General features: G+C 40.4%; 1 pseudogene; it reads right to left on the bottom strand.

The window, feature by feature from the left end:
• Positions 1–6,658: 6,658 nt before the first annotated feature.
• The window catches only part of LOC114053938, a 15,450-nt pseudogene continuing 12,703 nt past the window's right edge, over positions 6,659–9,405 (bottom strand).

Below are 9,405 nucleotides of genomic sequence, written 5' to 3' on the forward strand. Positions count from 1 at the left end.
CACTGGGCCACAGACTCTCCATGCCTTTATTGCCATTAGCCCACAGCAACCTTCATAGCACCATTCAGATCCTTCACCCAGACCTAATTCCTGTTACCAAAATTCACAGAGAGTCTGAATGTGCTTTTCTTTTGAGATGCAGATCAAACAAGCATTCTGGAGACTTATCCCACCCTTATTGCTGTGACCCTATTTCTCCCTCCTCCTGCTACAAACTAAAGACTCTACTGCTGCCTTCTCTGGCTTTGATAGGTGAGCTTTTTGCCTTATCTCTTCAGGGCACAGGACTCCCCACCAGTTCCCCAAGTCTCCTCTTCAACCCCAAACAAGAATCCCTACCACTCTCTCCTCCCTCCCCTCCTTTTTATGCATTGCCTTACCCCAGGCTTTTGAGAATAGGGACCTTGCTTACTCATATTTGTAATCCTAGCAGCATCTGACACAGAGTATGGGTTAAGTAAGTATTTTATCTGTCGGTCTATCTATGAAACAAACATTTATTAAGCATTTACCACTGTATATGGAAAGCATTGTGTTAAGTACTTGTTGTCCTTCATACTTGAAGAGAACCAAAATGTCTGGGGTCAATATACAGTGTGTCCAACTGTGGCTGAGCAGAAGTCTCTACCATAGGTCGAGCACAAATAGTCCACATGAGCATTTGAAATGGTGATGATGCAGTTTAGAGGTTCAGGGGTGCTGGGACCCCAATATCACAACACGTAGGTCCTGCCTGAAAGAATTCGACACAAGCCTTCTTTCAGCCAAAGACAAGGTTTATTAGAACATTGTCATATTGGGGAGACTCTTAAGGAGTCTGAACATGAGTAAGCAGTTGCTAGATTATAAGAAACTAAGCAGTGGCTAGATTTTAGGAATCTGATCAATGGCTTGATTATAAGAATCTGAGCATCTTAATGGTGACAAGATGGACCTTATATACAGAAAGACTATGGGAGGGATCTCGGAGTGCCCAAGTAGTCTATGAGGTAATAGAATTCCAGGGAAATGGAAAGGGAGACAAGACAATGGAGGGGAGATTGGGTATAGCCACAATGAAAGGCCAGTTGATGGGAGTTTAGCCCCAGGAAGGCCAGAGATTTGGCCATGTGGGAAAGTCCAAAGTTTTTCCTTTCTGAGGCCCAGATTCCAACCCCATCAGTGATATCTCTAAATTCAGGCATTTCATATTTCTTTTGACCTACTGCAATTCTTCTTTGCTCATAGAGCATAGCACATTCTTTGATTCGGGCACACCAGGCTGGGCTGGCCTGTGGCTGTGGCTCCCACATCTCAATCAATTCCAAAGTTCTTCAGGAGGCCTTGAGAGTGTCCTTGTCAAAAAAAACCCAACAAAACAAACAAACAAAAAAAAATGCCAGCCTTCAATGAGCTAACAGGAAAGACAATGGTACATATAGAAATATATAAATAATATATCCAAAATGATAGAGATATTATTCAAAACCCTTCATAACCTGGCCCCTTTTCTACCTTTCCAATCTTCTTATACCTTATGCCACTCCTCCCCTGTGTGCTATCCATGGACCCTGGCCTCTTGGTGTTCCTCAAACAACACACCCCATTTCCGGACTCTAGGCATTTTCAAAAGTTGTCCCTCCATACCTGGAATTCCTCTCCTTCCTCATCTCTCTTTCTGGCTTTCCTGGCTTACTACAAAGCCCAGTTCAAATTTCACCTTTTACAAGAAAACATTCTCAATCTCCCTGAATTCTAGGGCATTCCCTCTGCATTGAAATATTGTCTTCCCTGTTAAACAGTGAGCTCCCTAAGAGCAGAGATTGTCCTTTGCTTTTCTTTGCATCCTCAGTACTTAGCATAGTACCTGGTACGTAGTAGGCTCTTAATAAATGCTTGTTGACTGACTGGCAGGAAAAGGAGCGGACCTGTGATTTTATTGATGTAAAGAACTCCAGAATGGGGAAACTCCTTCTACTACTGCAGATAGACATCTTGAGATTTGCCTTAAGCACTGAGAGCACAGATTTGCCCAAGATCACACAGCCAATATTGTTAGGGCTTAGAGGTATTACTAACTTAGGGGTATTCCCCTATGCCCACTGACTCTTCTACAGAATGTAGACACCTCCCCAAACCACTTTGAACCCCCAAGACCTGAGAAAGGCCTAAAACCTGGATTGGCCAATCAGGAGAGACATTTTGGCCCACTCTGAGCTTAACCTATCATAATGCTTTGTGCGCTCTGGCGTAACAGACATGTTTTGCTTTACTCTCTGAGTAAACTCAAAATGCCCCTTCCTGTGTCTACAACTACAGGGCTGGATGAGGCTGACCAAGAGCATTCTTCTGTTTATGACCACCAAGAACAGGGAACCTGGGACTGATGGGGTTGGAATCTGGGCCCCAGAAAGGAAAAACCCTGGACTCTCCCACATGGCCAAATCTGGCATTCCCCTGAGGCTATAATCCCATCAACTGGCCTTTCATTGTGGACCTCCGTATGGCCCCAGGCCACTTCTCCATTCTCCCTTGGCCATGTGGTCCAGGTCCCTGGAATTCTATTACCTCATGGACTACTTGGCCACTCCTAGATCCTTCCCATAGTCTTTCTGTATATAAGCTCCATCTTGTCTCCATTAAGATGCTTAGATTCTTATAATCCAGCCACTTCTCTGATTCCTAAAATCTAGCCACTGCTTACCCATGTTCAGACTCCTTAAGAGTCTGCCCAATATGATGGATGTTCTAATAAACCTTGTCTATGGCTGAAAGAAGGCATGGGTCAAATTCTTTTGGGCAAGACCTGCATTTTGTGATTTTGGGGTCCCAGGACCCCTGAACCCCTAAACTGCATCAAAACCAGACACTGTCTTGAATAGTGGGACTTTTCTTATCTTGGTATTTTATGGACATATGCTATGTAGGGGAAACAAGGATATCCTGGGTCTGTAATTTCAATTGACACTTTGATACTTCTCTTATTATATGTACAACCTTTTCAATTAAGAAAATTCCTTTCTCGTGCTATGGTTAAACACATATGGAGACTATAATTTTAAGTGACACGGACATCCTAAGTCGGAATTGCTCTAAGAATATAAAAGGTTTTCCTCGACTTGCTTATCTCTGAATCAGAAATATCTTCTAGTTCCCATGTATTACATGTAATACCCATGTAATACATGTATTCTGCTAGCTTAAGGGAATAAACAATATAAATGTGTATCACTTAGCTTGTTTGCCTCTTTCAATCAAACTTCTAGGTCAACAAAAATAAATACAAAGTTTTATGAGGCAGTTCATTAGCAACTTTGGTGACCAGAAGAAAAAAAAAAGCGTCATGTAGTAGTTTGAACTAAGTTTTAAAGAGAAAACAAAAAACAAGGAAGGTGTACATTCCAGGTATGAAGGACAGCTGGTGACACAGAGAAAGGAGATCATCGTTGATACAGAGCAGTTAGTAGGTCAATGTGATTAGATCATGATGTTCTCAGACAGGGGTAATGTATTAGGAGACAGGAAACATAGGAAAGGGCCAAATTGTGAAGAGATTTAAATGCCAAACAAAATTTATATTTGATCCCAGTGGTAAAAGGAAGCCATTGGAGTTTAATGAATATGGTAGGAGCAGCACATATGAGTGTACTTAATCATTTTGGCAGCTAGTTATAGGCTGAGGCTGATTCAAGTTGTAAATGGAATGAAATAAAACACTTACAGACCAGCTAACAAAAGGAGATTGATTTAGCCATGACATGGAAAGGATACCTAGCAAGGCTACTGCATTGGCTCAGATAAACCTACCCCACCTATGGTGACTAGCATGTTGTGGGACATTGACTCTTTCAAGAGGTAGCTTTGTATGCACTAGGCAACCAGGAAACCACTCAGTCCACTGCCCTAATGAAGTTTCAGGGACAGGTTCCTTGACTTTTAGGGAAGAAAAAAAACCCAACTACAGACATTGCTTCCACCACACAGTGGAAGATGGATTCAAGTAGGAAGAGGCTTGAGGTAGAGCAGACCACATAGAAGGCTTGTTGCAATAGTCTGAACAAGAGGAAATGAGGGGCTGAATTAGGGTGGAGACTTGAGTGAAAGAGGAATGAATGGGAAAGATATTGAAAGTCAGTCAGTAAGTATTTATTAAGTGCCTACTATGTGAAAGCACTAGGGAAACAAAGAGAGGTAAAAGACAGTCCCTGCCCTCAAGGACTTCACAATTTAACTGGGGAGACAACCAGCAAACAAACAATACAAACAAAAGATATGTTCAGCATAAAAAGGAAATAATTAGGAAAGACAAGGCCCTGGGATTAAGAGGCCTGGAGACAAGCTTCCTCTGGAAAGAGAGAAAGAAATGACAAGATTTGTTATTATATTTTTGTTAGTAGATATGTGGTATGAATAAAGACAAAAGTTGGTGAATGAATATTAGAGAATGAATCAAGACCTTATGAGCTTTGAAAAGTCAGAAGAGCCTCCAGAGGTCCAGCAATTGGAGTCTATATGTAAGTTTGCCGGGAGCCAGGTATGTGAATCCAGTAAGGACTCAGCCCTAAGGAACAACCTACTTGACCCAGTCAGCAGTGAATCAATAAACTGACCTGCAGCTTAGACACCATATCCTGCAGGCAAGGGAATAACTTGTCTATCAGCTGTGCCACACCCAGAAGTATACTTGGTAAGGGGAGTGAAGATATTTGTTAGTCACCATTTTAAGCTTGAGCCCAGTATCTCCAGGGACCCATATGTTATGTTTTTGTGTTTCAGTTCTTGCTATATCTTCTCAATCAATTTCCTTTTGTAAAACTAATTTATGTCAACTGGTTGATTAATAATGGTGGGATATTGACTAGTTATTGATATTGAGAGGAGCATACCAGATGGGGAATTGGGGGTGATAGTACTAAGAAAGTCCCACGACCCCTCAGAGTTATCCTTAGAGCCCTGGGATGGAATGAAGAAGTCACTCTCTGGGGATCCAGCCTGTTATTCTGAGTATTCATTGGCAAAATGAACCTCAAAGCTAATGTGCTACATTGTGTCTATTAAGGTGATGAAAGGACAGGAGCCCATGTCACAGGAAGATCAGTTAAAGGAAATTACAATGTTAAAGCCTAGAAAAAAATATATCCTTCAAATTATCAGATCATAGATTAGAGTGAGACGGGACTTTACAGGTCATCTAGTCCAACTCCTTCATTTTACAAATGAGGAAACTGAGAGCCAAAGAGTTTAAGTGACCTGCCCAATTTCATCTACGTAGTAAGTGATAGAACTAGGATTTGAACCCTAGTTCTATCATTGCTCATGTCCTATGAACCCTAGTTCATGGACTATGAATGCACATCCAATGCTTTTTGGAAAGACTTAGAACTATCTAAAAATGGAATGGTCTTTTTCAAGAGGTGGTAGGCTTGCTATCATTGAAGGTCTTCAAATGATGGTGGGATAATTGTTGATGATATTGTAGAAGGGATTCTCTGCCAGGTCTAAGTTTGCATGGATGATCATAGAGGTTCTTTCTTACCCTGAGAGTCTCCATATTTTCAATGAAGAACAAACACCTTCAACATCTAAAGTCCTTGAAAATACCAAGAAGTGAGTAGAGTACCATGGAAATTTTAGGAGCAAAGAACCAAGTTGTTTCAAAATAGTTTATATTGGGATCTCATAAAGGATCTCCATTTACTTCTCCATCTTTTGATTTAAACCTGCTTTTCATCTGGTGCCAACTTTGAAGATAAAAAACTATAGCATTTCTTTGTAATTTCTGGAGTATACTTAGTGAATATTAAGAGTGAGGAAAGCTTTACAAACTGTAAAACTTCACACATATGTATGTATATACATATATATGATATATGTACAGTACATGCATGCATGTATATCTAGATGGGAGAGTGTGTGTATATATACACACATATATATACATATACACATATATTACATATATACACATATATATGTATGTGCTTTATTAAGTGTGTATCCCTATGTGGCAAAAAGACAGAGGTATCCATGAGCCCTTCCAGATCCCTGCTTTGGCCCATGTTTCTCTTCACTTAGGTTTAAAATTTAAAATCATTCACATATAATATTTCATAAACTTATCACCCTTTCACTCATTTGCCTTCACTCAGAATTTTAGCTCTGGAAAATTTGCAAATATAGCTCATATTCCTTTTCCCATTAAGATTATCTCCTTTCCAACTTGATGAGATTCAAAAGGAAAAGATGCTTGAATTATAGATTCAAGTATATTTGCTGCATGGAATTCAAATTTTAAAAGTATAGAGAAATTCTTAGGGGTGGAGCCAAGATGGCGGAGTGAAAGCAGTGACTTGCTTGAGCTCTTCCCCAAACCCTTCCAAATACCTGTTTAAAAAAATGGCTCTAAACAAATTCTAAAGCAGCAGAACCCACAAAAAAACAGAGTGAAACAAATTTCCAGCCCAAGACAACCTGGATGGTTGATCAGAAAGGTATATCGCGCAGGGTAGGGAGAGGAGCTCAGTTTGGCATGGGCGCTCAGGTCGCAGCGACCCTGGAGCAGGCCTCAGAGGGTTGAATCGCAGGCAGCTGTGGCAGTTTCCAGACTTCTCAACCCATGAACACCAAAGACAACTTGGAAGGTCAGTGGGAAATGTCTGTGACTTCAGTGAGAGAGAAGCTAGGTCTCGAGCGCGGTCCACGGCGATGGCTGCTTCCTGAGCTTCGGGAAGGCCCACAGACTGAGGGGGAATCAGGTGGCTGATCAGAGGGGCATTGCAGGAATCTCTTGCTTTGCCTGTGCTTGGATCTGGGTCACAGTTCTGAGGGGCAGTCCTGGGGCAAGGAGGAGTGCTGGCCTGGTGGAGCTTGTTGTGGTGGTGGAGAGGAAACACCTTGCCCCTTATCATACCACCTTGGAAGAACTGAAAATTTACAGGTCCCTAGAAGTATCTCTGAAAACAGCTGTACACAGCCCCGAAGCTTGAGACAGTACATTCTCCACATTGGAAGCAGACTCTTACCTTAACAAAGAGTTTAAAACTCAAGTAATTGGCTGGAATCATGAGTAGGCCGTACAAAAAAGGTCAGATTATATTATCTGACTGGTGACAAAGAAGATCAAAACATGCAACCAGAAGAAGACAACAAAGTCAAAACTCCTACATCCAAAGCCTCCAAGAAAAATATGAATCAGTCCCACGCCTTGGAAGAGCTCAAAAGGAATTTTGAGAAGCAAGTAAGAGAAGTAGAGGAAAGACTGGGAAGAGAAATGAGAGTGATGCAAGAAAATCATGAAAAACAAGTCAACAGCTTGCTAAAGGAGACCCCAAAAAAACTGAAGAAAATAACACCTTAAAAAATAGCCTAACCCAAATGGCAAAAGAGGTTCAAAAAGTCAATGAGGAGAAGAATGCCCTAAAAAGCAAAATTGGACAAATAGAAAAGGAAGTCCAAAAGATTACTGAAAAAAATACTTCCTTAAAAATTAGAATAGAGCAATTGGAAGCTAGTGACTTTATGAGAAATCAATACACAGTAAAACAAATCCAAAAGAATGAAAAATTAGAAAACAATGTGAAATATCTCATTGGAAAAACAACTGTCCTGGAAAATAGATCCAGGAGAGAGAATTTAAAAATTATTGGACTATCTGAAAGCCGTGATCAAAAAAAGAGCCTAGACATCATCTTTCAAGAAATTATCCAGGAAAACTGCCCTGATATTTTAGAATCAGAGGGTAAAAATAGAAATTGAAAGAATCCACCCATCTCCTCCTGAAAGAGATCCCCAAAGGAAAACTCCTAGGAATATTGTAGCCAAATTCCAGAGTTCCCAGGTCAAGGAGAAAATATTACAAGCAGCTGGAAAGAAACAATTCAAATATTGTGGAAACACAATCAGGATAACACAAGATTTAGCTGCTTCTACATTAAGGGACCACAGGGCATGGAATATAATATTCTGGAGGGCAAAGGAGATAGGATTACAACCAAGAATCACCTACCCAGCAAAACTGAGTATAATTCTTCAGGGGCAAAAATGATCATTCAGTGAAATAGAGGATTTTCAAGCATTCTTGATGAAAAGACCAGAGCTGAATAGAAAATTTGGCTTTCCAATACAAGACTCAAATGGAACATGAAGAGGTAAACAGGAAAGAGAAATCATAAGAGACTTATTAAGGTTGAACTGTTTACATTCCTGCATGGAAAGATGATATTTGTAACTCATGAGACCTTTGTCAGTATTAGGGTAGTTGGAGGGAAAAAATTGTGTGTATGGATAGATATATAGATAGATAGAGGGCACAGGGTGAGTTGAAGATGAAGGGGTCATATCTGGAGAATAAAATTAAGGGGTGAGAGGATTATACTGGGAGAAGGAGAAAAGGAGAGGTAGAATGGGATAAATTATCTCACATAAAACAGACAAGAAAAGGCTTTTACAGTGGAAGGGAAATGAGGGAAGGTGAGAGGAAATGAGTGAATCTTATTCTCATGGGATTTGGCTTAAGGAGGGAAAAACATACACAATGGGGTATAGAAATATATCTTGCTCTACAGGAAAATAAGGGGGGAAGGGGACAAGAGAGCAGGGGGTTGATAGAGGGGAGGGCAGATTGGGGGAGGGGATAATCAAAAGCAAACACTTCTGAGGAGGGACAGGGTCAAAAGAGAGAATAGAATAAATGGGGGGTAGGATAGGATGAAGGGAAATATACTTAGTTTTTCACAACAGGACTACTATGGAAGTGTTTTGCATAACTACACATCTATAACCTGTATCGAGATGCTTGCCTTTTCAATAAGGGTGGGTGGGGAGGGAGGAAGGGAGAAAATTTGGAACCCAAAGTTTTAAAAACACATGTTTAAAAAAATGTTTTCACTTGCAACTGGGAAATAAGAAATACAGGAAATGGGGTACTGAAATCTATCCTGCCCTACAGGAAAATAGAAGGGGAAGGAGATAAGAGAAGGGGGAGAGAGATAGAAGGGAAGGCAGACTAGGGGAAGGGGTATTCAGAATTTATGCCATCTTGGGGTGGGGGGAGGGGTGAGATGGGGTGAAAATTTGGAACTCAAAATCTCGTGGAAGTAAATGTTGAAAACTAATTAATAAATTAATTAATAAAAAAAAGAAAAAAAAATTCTTAGCCACTGGTAAAGATCAGAAAACTTTTACCTCTGCCTCCGTTCTCCAGATGTAGAGTCTCAGTGTATAGCTAAGTAACCTTTTTAAGAAAGAAAATTCTTGTGATTTACTTCCTTTTTTAAAAAAATATTTTATTTTTGTTACCTGAGTTTCAAGCTGTTTCCCTTCCTCCCTCCCAACTCCGCATTAGAGAAGATCAGCATTTAACATTATCTATCTATCTATCTATCTATCTATCTATCTATCTATCTATCTATCTATCTATCTATCTAT

This window comes from Vombatus ursinus, unplaced genomic scaffold (genome assembly GCF_900497805.2).
Source record: "Vombatus ursinus unplaced genomic scaffold, bare-nosed wombat genome assembly UNPS02014812.1, whole genome shotgun sequence".
Lineage (NCBI taxonomy): Eukaryota > Metazoa > Chordata > Mammalia > Diprotodontia > Vombatidae > Vombatus > Vombatus ursinus.